The following is a 12,411-nucleotide window of genomic DNA, read 5'->3' as shown; positions in this document are numbered from 1 at the left end:
TGGCTCGCTGAGTCCGGTCGCACTGGTGGATGCGTGACGGAGCCGGACGCAATATCATGGAACTGCTGCACAGTCTGTGAACTGTCAACAACCATGGGTGCGCGAGGAAGCACAGCGTCAACCCGAGACTGTCTAGACCGTCTGGGTTGTGCAGTCAACACCCTACCGGGTTGCTGAGGTTGACGCACTGCGTCAAAACAAGTCACCTCTGCTGGTTGTTGAACGTCCTGAACGTCAACAACCACCTCCGAGCGTCGCTTAACGTCAACGTGCGGCTGGCAACCCACACTGGGTCGCATCGGTGGAGGAACCACCTCAACTGGCAGACGCGAGTAGGTTACCTCAGCGTCAACAGGGTGCACAACCGACCGGTTGGAAGGTTGTTGGCCAGAAGGTTCGGTAGCAACCTTCTCCGCATTAAAGTCCTCTATCAAGGACGCAAGCTTGGACTGCATGTCTTGCAGCAAAGCCCATTTAGGGTCTACGGGAGCAGGTGTGGCAACAGACGGGGTTAGCGACTGAGGCGGTACCGTTTACCATCCCTGAAAGCCTTGTTATTCATGACATAATTGTACAGCAAAACTTCAAAGGCTCGAAAACAGCTGTGAAGTTGACCTGTAAACAACTTGGAGCGTCTCCTGGCCAGGCGCCAGGGAGAGTCTACGAGAATTGAGAAGTCTATCTGGGCAGAGGCATGAACTCCCAAGCCGAGAACTTCTCTCGTGTCATATCAGACTCTCGCTCTATAAACCAGTTAAAAGAAGGGAAAGCAAAGGCTGTATCCTCCAAACTCCTCCTGGTGAAAAACCAGTCGCCTAGCCAACGTAAAGCTCTCTAGGAGAGCGAGAGAGCACTAGCTTAAAAACAACGGCTTCGAAGTAGCTAGGCCTAGTGTAAGCTCTGACGTTTAGGCGAACGAGGAGCAGCAGTTACAAAAAGATCCGGACAAAGATCCTTAAAAAAATCATCATGATTTAATTAAAGTCCATAGGAGGCTAAGCAGCTTTAGGCTCCTCTCCATCTGACAGAGTCCTCAAGGGAATATCAGTAGGAGGGGGAACAGCAACTTCCTCATCTACAGGAACCTTGTCCGATAAAAGCTGAGTCTCAAGCAAGGGAGAGAGCTACCGTGGTGGCAATGCTTTACAAGCAGAGTCCACACTCACTGGTGCATTAGTAGCGGACCAGAACGCAACGTCATGTAACTGCTTGACAGTCTGTGAACTGTCAACAACTGAACTGTCAACCACAACAGGTGCGTGAGGACGCACAGCGTCCACTCGAGACTGCTTTGACTGCCTAGACTGAGCAGTCAAAACAACTCTAGAATGCGGAGGTTCACGCACAGCGTCAAAATAAGTCAACTCCGATTGTTAGTGAACGTCTTGAACGTCAACAGGAGCATCAGCAAGTGGCCTAACGTCCAAATGCGGCTGAAAAACCACACGAGACCGCATCGAGTGTGGTTCTAAACAACCTGACTGACGTGACTAAGCTACGCCAACGTCAACAGTAAGCACAAAGGAACGTTAGGTTGGCTGAAAGCCAGGATATCGATGAGATAAACGGCTAGACTCAACGGACTAATCGGCAGAATAGTCTTCCATAAGGGAGGCAAGCATATACTGCATGTCTTGCCATACAACCCATTAAGGATCAACGGAAATGGTTGTGGTAAGAGACGAGGGTAACGTCTGTGACCGCAACACTTTGCCTACAAAAAAAGACTCTCGGAGTCTGTGTTACGCTTTTGTTAGGCGGCGAGCAGTTATCCGATGACTGCATAGGGTCAGAGCTGTCCTAATGGTTGTAACCAGGACGCTGGACCTGTCCTGAAAGGACTGACTTTCGCTTAAGGGCTTCGAAACCTTGTGACAGGTTTCTTATGCGAAAAGCCTTCGGATGACGAGGAGAAACAACGTCTCTCTCGTCTTATGGTAGGGGAGATCTTGGTAAGATACACCCGATACCATAGAGGGAAAACGTCTGTTCGTTGGTCAAGGCCTCTCGAACCCATAAGTCGTTTGACATTACTTCTCCCCTGGGCTTGGGAGCATGTAAGAGGTCCCGGACTAGGTGAACGACAGGCACGAACAGACGAACCCTCGGACGCAACACTGTAACACTTTGCGCATATCACTTTATCACTTCGATTTTCTGTTTTGCACTTATTTCACTGAAATCGAAACTTTTACTGATTTCTACCTGAAACACGCAATTCTACCCTTCATTAAAAGGTAGTAATTGCGAAATCAGTCGTATAATGCAAGCTCATTAATACCAGCAAAAACCAGAAAACATATTTTAAGATAAAAAAATCAGTGGCTGGGAAAGAGACTAAACACTAGTTCATATAACTACGTTTTCAATCTCTCACCGCACATAGCCTGGGGACGAGAATAAAAAACTAAAACGTTTTATCCTTCCTCCCCGTACAGCGACTAGGGACGAGAGTAACTCGAGAACAACGTTACCCGCTTGAACGGAACGTTTTCTCTCCTCTCTCTCCCTCCGTCTCTATCTCTCTCTCTCTTTCTCTCTTGATTTCGCACCTAAGAGAAGAGCCCAATTACATTTCGTCAAAAAAACATGTTATTTGACCAAAGGAAAAAACTGAAAGGTTTTTCAATTAAAAAGTTCCTTTAAAATAGAATTTAAAACATTTAAGCTTTGAAAGAAGAATGAACAAAACGTCAGAATCGATTACTCTTTCTGCAAAGTGAAACCGTGATACTCTCTCTCTCTATCGTAATGATAGAGCGCAAACTGCGTAGCATAAATAAACTAAACGTTAGTTCATCTTTGAAAACAGTACGAAGACTATTCAAAGAAATTCTTTCATAAAATATTTATTAAAAATATTCATTTAAAAAGTTTTAAATCATTAGCTCTTTAAAAGCTATTTACGATTGAAAGGGCTCAACGTTGTTTAACTTCGGTTTCCAAGTTAGGACCGCCTACTCTCAGGAAAGGTCGCATATAAACAAAACATTAAAATTTATTTTTTATGTTTATTATAAATGGAAAGTTAATCGAAGAGGCCTAATAAAGGCGGTGAGATATAAAATATATAGAGGAAAATCTATAATTAATTTATAACCTGATAAGATAATTACTAAAAGCCTAAACACACTTCCGTCTAAGGGAAGGGTCGGCCATTTAAAAGTCAAAGAAAGTCCATACTCTCTTTGTCACCAAAAATTAAATCTATCCAAAACGAGTTCAAGATTTAAGATGAAGATAAAACACCTGCACTGCGAAAGCTCAAACCAAAATGAAGTACTTCACCAAATATGTTGAGAAAACTCCAGGTTCTACAGCGAGTAAAAGTACGTCTTGTCGACACGTCGACAGAGAAGAAATTGAGTCTTTGTTTACATCGAGAGAGTGGTATCTGGCCGACAGTTGGCGCTGGTGGGCACACCCGCAACCTGTATAGCGATCGCTGGCGAGTTTTTACTGTTTTTCGTCTATCGAGCAACAGAGTTGCAGCTATTATATATTCACCGGCTAAGTTAAATATTTAAAATTACAAGTGTCGTATCTTCTGGTTTCGTTTTGTTGTATGTTACATGGCTTCCTTTTGATAGTTAGTTTTAATTTTGTGATGAGCACAAGGTGATCTGTCTAGCAGTCATCAGCTCCAGGCATGGTTCTCGTGATCAAAACCTTATTTTTGTGTGGTCTGACAATGGCATAATCTAAGATAAGCCACTGTTTTGATTAAGGATGTTTCCAGGGGGTCTTAAATCTATTCGGAAGTCTGAACTGCGTGTTTATGATGAATAGATCCTGTTCAGCATAAAGGCCAAGGAGGAGGCAATTGTCATTGCAGTTTCCCATGCCTTGCTTGCCAATTATGTTGTTCTAGAGTTCACGATCTCGCCCCACTTTGGCATTAAAATCCCTTGAGAGAAGGATATGGTCCCCAACTGGAATTTGGGATATGGCAGTGTCAGGCTGTTGGTAGAACGCACCTTTGACAGGGTGTTCTGCATCTAGTGGTTGGGGCGTACACTGATACTAGTGTGATGAACTGTTTTTTCGAGCGGTAGTCTTAGTGAGGTGATGCTTTCATTAATTCCATGTGGTGTTAGGTTATGGGCTTTTACTAATTGGGTCTTAACTGGAAAGCCAACACCCTGGGAACGGCAGTCTTTCAAGTTTTTCCCTTTCCAAAAGAAAGTATACTTGACCCAACTTCTGTGATTTGCCCTTCACCAGGTTTTCTAGTCTAGCTGAGAGCAGCCACATCGACGTTGAATCTGACGAGTTCTCTTGAGACTAAGGCTGTTTGTCTTTCAGGGCGGTGTGTGTCTCTAGCATCCAAAAAGGTGCACACATTCCATGCACCTATTTTGAGGTACAATTTACTATAACGATTCCTTCTTTCACAGCTGCACATACAGTGCGTCATTGGGTGCAGCTGCCCAATGACTGGGATGGTGTGACTGCCAATGTTTAGCCCACTTTTTTAGGGCCTTCCCCAGTTGGGGCAAGTAGCGGTACTTCTGAATAGGCCTGTTCAGTTACAGGTGTAGGACCGACTTCCTGTGTGGTCACAGTCACAGGGAAAGCGGCCATCACACGTCTGTCGCCAGTGTGCAGATCCGGCTTAAGAGTTTCCAGCTACACCAATCCTACTTCCACCACCCTTGTCCCATTGCCACTGGTCTTTTTAGGTAGGGTTAGGAGGAATGGAAATAAGGAGGGTGTTAGAGGCAGTAGGTAGACTGAAAAGGCCGTTGGCGTGACTTTGTTTACGGTGGACAACACTTTGCCAAAGAGATGCCCACATACTCTGGCTTCACACCTTACTCCTGTACTGTACACTATATATTGTAACACTATGGGGTATCCATAGTTACCCTACCTGTAAAGGCACATTTTTTTTTTAACCTCCAGTCCTAACTCCCAGTTTTCTTTTTTCTTCAAAAGTTTTTGACCATTTTCCCCTCTACATAATACCTAATGGCTTTTGTTTGTCCCTCTTTTTGGGAAAATGATAAAAATAGAGGTTACCAAGGTCTTGTACCCTATTTCAGCATACAGTATTCCAGGTTTAAAAACCGATTGCAAAACTAACATACACATAAGGTAATACTGTATTGTATATACAACAGTACAGTATATTATGCATAGACATCTCAGCTTGTAACATTCAAAGCATTTCATTACATCAGTAAAATTCTGCTCATTGAGAGCGAGTCTTGTTCTTACAGTACTTATCCACCAAAAATGTGCATACGGAGGGAAATGTTTGCTCACAGACCAATACAATGAACATATACAGTATTGAAATGAAATTTCATGATTTTGTACCAAAATGAATGTATTGTATTCCAAGTTATTCGTAAACCGAGGTATTACTGTATTAAGAAATATTAAGTTTTCCTCTATTGGAGATTAACCCTTTTACCCCCAGGCTATTTGGAAATTTCCAACCCTTAACCCCCAGGGGTTATTTTTTTTCAAGCACAAAAAAATAAATTGCTCTAACAGCCTTAATTTTTGTCATAGAGAGGTCAGGTTGGTCTCATTCTCTTGGAAAATGTCTGAAGTTTCTCAAAAAATTATAAAAAAATATGGAAAAAAAAAAATTTAAATAGCAGTTGTTCCAACACAAAATACTTACCGAGAACTACTTTTCTTGGAGTCACTTGTGAATCCCTCAATCTCGACCAAGGTTTTTCCCGCCGATACCCCCCTTACTCCGCTCTACATAGGCTTACCCCCGCCGCTAGAGAATGGGCCCGGAGGGCAGGATTAGGGCAGGTCACTGCTTCTCTGGGTCAGCGTCCTCATTAAGTTCCTTGGTCGTGAGCAGTACACAGCTCACTCTCGTCTCTCTCGATCCTTTGGCGCGTTTGTGTTCCACGTGTTTCCAGCGTGGGGACTTGTGTTTTTGCGTAGTGCGTTATTCGCAAGTGTTACAGTGCGTTCTCCCTGTGTATATCCCCAGTGTACGTATAGCTCACTAGTGTTGTGCCATTCGTGTGCGAACGATGGAGCATGTGCGCCGTTGACCTGGGCCTAGGGCCGGAAAGTCGTGTGGGGCTTTCCTCTCAAAGCCAGAGGTAGACCCTCACTCCCTTTGTTCCACGTGTAGGGGGAAAGTTTGCTCCTCCGCGGACACGTGTCCGGAGTGCGTAAGTTGGGATGATATCCAGTGGGTACGCTACGGTACCAAAAAGAAGAAATCTTCTAAGCGTTCCCCCAGGAAGATAAGTGTCGTTTCTTCGTTACCGTCGGCCAGTGATCGGTCCGACGAAGCCTCGGCTTCTCCGTCTCCTTCGCAGAGGAGAGGGCAAGAAGCCTCCAGTGTTGTAGAAAGTCAAGGCGTTCTTCCCAGGGAACCCAGTGCGAGGGAAGAACCAAGGGCGGGCCCCTCTAGGGCTAACGAAGGGTCCGGTAGTGCTTCGGGTGAGTCACGCCTTGTGGCGGGGGGCCATGCGTCCTCTGAAGACTCCGTGTGGGGCAGTGTTGTTGTTTCAGAGTCTCCTCCGCCCTCGTGGGCCGGTGCGTCGGGCTCTCCCCCGCCAGGGGACAGCCAAACTAGAGTTCGCTGCCCGAGTAGCGATGCCTTCGGGTGGAAGTTGCCGAAGACGCCAGGGAGGTCACCGCTAAGAATGGACGTGACCCTGGACCCCTGGCCCCCTGGCATGGATAGATTAGACTCTTTGCCGACGATCTCCACGGCGGTTCCCGAGGACTTCCTCCAGCATTCGATCTCGGACGCCCGACGGCGAGGAAATTCCCCCGCGGATCACGCTGGCAGCCGTTACGCGAGGAACGTGGCGCCGTCGGACTCGTCAGAGGTAGACTCATCCTCCGAGGAAGAAGTCAGGGGGAAACGACGCAGGAGAAGGGAGCTGTCCGAGAGCGAGCATTCCCGCTCTAGGTCAAGGTCGCGGCCTAGCAAGAAGCGCTCCCACTCCCATTCCCGTAAGTGTAGGAGAAATGTCTCTCCCGGGGGCGCCTGGGTCTACGTACCTTCAGGAGAGTCCAAGAGGCTCCATTCACCAGACCCTCGTTCCAGTGAACGTGCGTCTAGGCTACCGCTCTCTACGCACAGCCTAGAACCGCGCGACCTGGCACGCAGGAAAGACCTCTCACAGAAGCATAAGTCCTCGAGGCCTCCGGTTCACCCCGCCCAGCGGGGGGAAACGCGTTTCTTTGCTGGCAGCCTGACCGAACCAGCCCAGCTGGTGCGGTCATCGAGTAAGAAGGAACGGTTCCCGTTGTCGGGTCAGCCCACCGGGACCGTGACTTCCGCTTCCAGAGCCTTCGGGCAACCGAGGGCCCTCCCTGAGCCGGTGGTACCCACCTTGCAGCAAGATCCACCCTCTTACGGAGCTCCCTACAGTTAAGGGTCGGCCCCCCTGGACCCAAGGGCGGGACGACCAGTCTGCCGAACCAGCAACCCGGCGCCCCCACTCCAGGCCGAGGCCTCGGCTGACGGAGGAGAAGCTCCCCCGTCGGAGGACTCCGCATACAGAAGTGTGGTGGGCCTCATCAGGAGGCACCATGGGATTACAGAACCCTCGGCGCCTAAGGTGGATTCCTGGAGATCAAGCCTCCTGAGAATTACCCATCACGCCACCCTTCCGAAGTCCTCCCTGGCCCTTCCTCTTGCCCCAGACCTAGTACTAGGGCAAGAGTACATAGACAACTTGGTGGCCAGCAATGCGGAAGCCCCCAAGTCCCAGAGTGCCTCGAAACTGCTCCAGGGCCTCAAGACACAAGGCAAAGTATACATTCCAGAAGGGCGGTGCCCAGGCCCCTGTAGAGTGGACCCGGCCTTGGACATCCTAGGACAAGGCGGCTCAGACGAAAGAGCCTCGTCAGCCCCGGTTTCCTTCTCTCCTACGGAAGCCGCCATGATGGAGGTGATGTCGCGGGACCTGGTTAACGTCTCCTCATGGCTGGACTGGTGGGCTTCCACTTCAGTAAACGTGCAAGCCTCCATCGACCCCGAAGATCCTGAGCAGCAGAACCTCGTGACGGACCTTCTCACCTCCGGGGGGGGAAAACTCTGAAGTTTCTATCGTACCAGGCGCTCGCCCTGACGGCCAACTGGGTACTAAGGAAACGAGACACGGTATTAGCTAAGGTGTCGAGGAGGATCCCGGACAGAGAGGCCCGAGCTGTTCGTAGCCTACCCTTGTGGGGTGAGTCTCTGTTCCCATTAAAAGAGCTGGAAAACCTAATGGAGAAAGTGTCCAAGAAGAAAGAGGCCAACGTCCCCAGACAGGCGTCATCTAAAAGGCCGCCATACAGGAGGGCCGCCTCAGATAGCGCCGTGACTCCTCAGGCCGCCCCCAACACTTCGAGGAGGGACGCTCCTTCCTCCTCCTGGACAACAACTCCTCAGCCCTCCCGCAGAGGAGCACCAGCTTCTTCCAGCTCCTTCAGGTCGGGTTACTCCGCCTCTAAGAGAGGCAGATCAGGCCGCCCCTCTAGGAGAAGGTAGAGGGAGAGGCCCCCTACTCCCGCCCAAGCCTCGGGTTGGGGGATGCCTCAGACCTCATTGGCAAGCATGGAAAGCACAAGGAGCGGATCCTTGGACGGTGTCCGTCCTGAAGGAAGGCTACAGGCTCCCCTTCATAGCGGACCCACCCCCTCTTATTCCAGCCAGCCAGACAGAATGGTTGGCCCCCAAGGACCCGATGAAAAGGGCCACCCTTCAAGAGGAGATTTCCTCCATGTTGGAGAAGGGGGCCATGGAAGAGGTCCTTCTCCCAGTCCCAGGCTTCTACAGCCGCCTGTTCCTGGTAGAGAAAGCAACGGGGGGGGGGGGGGGGGGGGGGGGAGACCCGTGATAGACCTGTCGGCCCTCAACAAGTTCGTCAAGAAGACGGACTTCAAGATGGACACCCCAAAATCCGTCCTGATGTCCTTGAGGGAGAAAGATTACATGATGACGGTCGACCTCAAGGACGCATACTTCCAGATCCCTGTCCACCCGTCGAGTCGGAAGTTCCTCCGGGTAAAATGGGGTTCCCAGATCCTGCAGTTCAAGACCCTTTGCTTCGGTCTGTCGACGGCCCCTCAAGTGTTCATGAGGGTCTTCGCGACAGTCTCAGTGTGGGCTCACGAACGGGGTATCCGTCTCATCAGATACCTAGACGACTGGTTGCTCCTTTCCAACTCAAAGGCCCTCTTGGGGGAGCAAGGGAGAAACCTCCTCCAGTTCTGCAGGAATCTGGGAATCGTAATCAATCTGGAAAAGTCGAACTTAACACCATCCAACAGAATGGGATACTTGGGGATGACGTTGGATACCGTGCAGGGGAAGGTTTTCCCCTCGGAAGACAGGATACGGAACCTCAAGCACATCATTCAGCCGTTCCTGTCAGAACATTCCAGGAGGGCGAGAGACTGGCAGAGACTGATAGGTCACCTGGTCTCATTGGAGAAACTGGTTCCCCAAGGGAGGATGAGGCTCAGACCCATTCAATGGAACCTCAAGAGCCTCTGGTCCCAGCAGACTCTCAGAAGGCGTTAATTCCAATCCTTCCAGACACGAGAACCTCCCTAGAATGGTGGCACTGCCAGTCAAACTCCCTCAAGGGGATGCCCCTCGGGTCCAGTCCCCCCGAGTACCTCCTGTTCACAGACGCCTCCAACCAAGGGTGGGGGGCCCACCTTCTGGAAGAGACAGCAAGCGGTACCTGGTCGGAGAGCGAAAAGCGTCTACACATCAATGTCCTAGAACTAAGAGCAGTCCAGAAGGCATGTCTTCACTTTGCAAGTCGGCTAAAGGGAAACACCGTGGCGTTAATGTGCGACAACGCCACGGTAGTGGCCTACATAAAGAAGCAAGGGGGCATGAGATCGAAAGAACTGTGCGACCTCGCCATAAGCATCTTACATTGGGTGGACGAGCAGCAAGTGGTGCTGCTAGCAAGGTTCATCCCCGGGAAGAAAAACGTGCTAGCTGACGGCCTCAGCAGAATGGGTCAAATAGTGGGGACAGAGTGGTCTCTACACCCAGAAGTAGCCAGACTCATCATTCAACGCTGGGGCTCCCCGGTGATGGACCTCTTTGCAACAAAGCTCAACGCCCAACTACCGGTCTATTGCTCCCCGGTCCCAGACCAAAAGGCAGCCCTAGAAGACGCCTTCCAGCACAAGTGGGACAACCTGGACTTGTACGCTTTTCCCCCCTTCACGTTGATAAGGCAGGTACTCAACAGAGTAAGGGCCTTCCGAAACCTAAGGATGACTTTGGTAGCGCCCTGGTGGCCGGAGAGAGAGTGGTTCGCGGACCTAAAAGACCTAGCGAGCCAACCGCCTTGGCCTCTGCCCGCCAGGTCAGACCTCCTGCACCAACCGCACTTCCTCAGGCTCCACGACAACCCTCTCTCTCTTCGCCTTCACGCATGGAGACTATCGAGCGACTCTTGAAGAAGGAGGGGTACTCCTACGCCACAGCTAAGAGAATGTCCCTATACCTGAGGAAATCCTCTACCGCAGTATACCAGGCGAAGTGGGCCTCCTTCACGAAGTGGTGCTCGGAGAAACACATTAGACCTCTTAAAGCTTCGGTCCCGGACATAGCTGAGTTTCTGGTGTATCTTAGAGATAAAGTGGGAATGTCAATCCCAGCCATTAAAGGAGTTCGAGCCGCCTTAGGCCAAGTCTTCCTCCTGAAAGGCATCGACCTGGGGACCTCGAGACACATAGCGATGCTGATTAGGAGTTTCGAGCAATCCTGCCCCCCTCAAGCTAGGAGAGTGCCCAGGTGGGACCTAGCCAAGGTCTTGAAGATGCTAAGTCTTCCTCCCTTTGAACCCCTGAAAGATATCGGGGACAAAGACCTCACCCTCAAGACCGTCTTCTTGCTAGCCTTAGCTTCGGCTAAGAGAGTGGGCGAGATCCATGGTCTGTCTTACTACGTTTCGCACTCCAAAGGGTGGAAAGAAGTGTCCTTCAGGTTCGTGCCCTCCTTTGTGGCGAAGACTCAGAACCCAGCAGTCTGGGACCTGAGGTTTGAAGGTTTCTCAATTCCGGCCATTCCCAAGACGGGCATTACGGAAGACTTGAAGTTATGCCCAGTACGGACGCTCAGAAAATACCTGGAAAGGACAGCTCATCTCCGACCAGGTGCCAAGAACCTCTTCATTTCCACAGGTGTTAATAGGAAACAAGTTTCCAAGAACACCATTTCCTTCTGGCTGAGACAAGTCATCGCTAGAACCTATGAAGAGGATAGAATGGCAGTGCCAGGCACTCCCCCGCCCCCATGACATCAGGGGTCTGAGCACCTCCTTGGCCTTTGAGAGAAACATGGCGGTGGGGCAGATCCTGCAGGCAGGCACTTGGTCGCACCAGTCGACCTTTACTGCCCACTACCTCAAGGAGTATTCAAGAAAATCCTTGGACGGGTTCTCCATTGGGACAGTCATTGCCGCCCTCCAAGCTGTGTAGCGGTAGGCCAGAAACTGTCCCCAACGGTGAACAAATTCTTCGCGACTACATCAGGAGAAAATCGCCAGAAGAAATTGTAAGAGGTGAGTCTTAAATAATAGCGTAAGGTTCCACAGTTACCCTCACTCCGCACTCTGATAGGCCCCGCATTCCATAGCCCTCTAGGCACTATGTGCCGAGTCAAGTGTCAGAATAGCACTCCCGCCTCCTAAAGTATAAGTCTCCAAGAAAAGTAGTTCTCGGTAAGTATTTTGTGTTGGAACAAATCAAAAATTTTAAATAATTTTTATTTTTCCTAACATACTTACCGAGAACTACTTTCGGGTAATTGCCCTCCCTTCCGTCCCCGAGTGCCATCCTTCCATTGCCAAGTTGGGCTAAGCGACGAACTTAATGAGGACGCTGACCCAGAGAAGCAGTGACCTGCCCTAATCCTGCCCTCAGGGCGCATTCTCTAGCGGGGGGGTAAGCCTATGTAGAGCGGAGTAAGGGGGGTATCGGCGGGAAAAACCTTGGTCGAGATTGAGGGATTCACAAGTGACTCCAAGAAAAGTAGTTCTCGGTAAGTATGTTAGGAAAAATAAAAATTATTCAAAATTTTTTATTTTTTTGCAAGAACGTACCGGTACGTCCATGGAAGTAAAGGGATGAGTTTTGTGAAATGTACCAGTACGTCCTTTGGGGGTAAAAGGGTTAAGTGAATGTGTATTTTGTTATATTCAGGGGCTATAGTCTTTTCTAGTTATTACTGTACTTCTTATCACATAGAATTTTCTGAAGATTCTACCAATATTATGTATTCAGAAAAATATTGGTTTGTAGCTTCTGCTTTTAGGAAAATTCAGTTCCTCTAATACTGTTTAACAAATATTGAGTGTTAAGACTACCAGTCCTTGTCTTCTTATGTTAAGAATACTACACGTAGCATTTGCCAGACCTCTGTAATTTCCTTCATTTATTCAGGTGTTAGTTTATTTT

At 49.4% G+C, this 12,411-nt stretch overlaps 1 protein-coding gene across 2 annotated transcripts in view; it reads left to right on the top strand.

Annotated features, from left to right (window-relative positions):
• The window catches only part of LOC137641691 (reticulon-4-interacting protein 1 homolog, mitochondrial-like), a 53,052-nt gene that overhangs the window by 37,557 nt on the left and 3,084 nt on the right, over window positions 1–12,411 (top strand). The window lies entirely within an intron of this gene.

Source organism: Palaemon carinicauda, chromosome 5 (genome assembly GCF_036898095.1).
Source record: "Palaemon carinicauda isolate YSFRI2023 chromosome 5, ASM3689809v2, whole genome shotgun sequence".
NCBI classification, from domain to species: Eukaryota; Metazoa; Arthropoda; class Malacostraca; order Decapoda; family Palaemonidae; genus Palaemon; species Palaemon carinicauda.
This window is presented reverse-complemented; position numbering and strand designations above follow the sequence as displayed.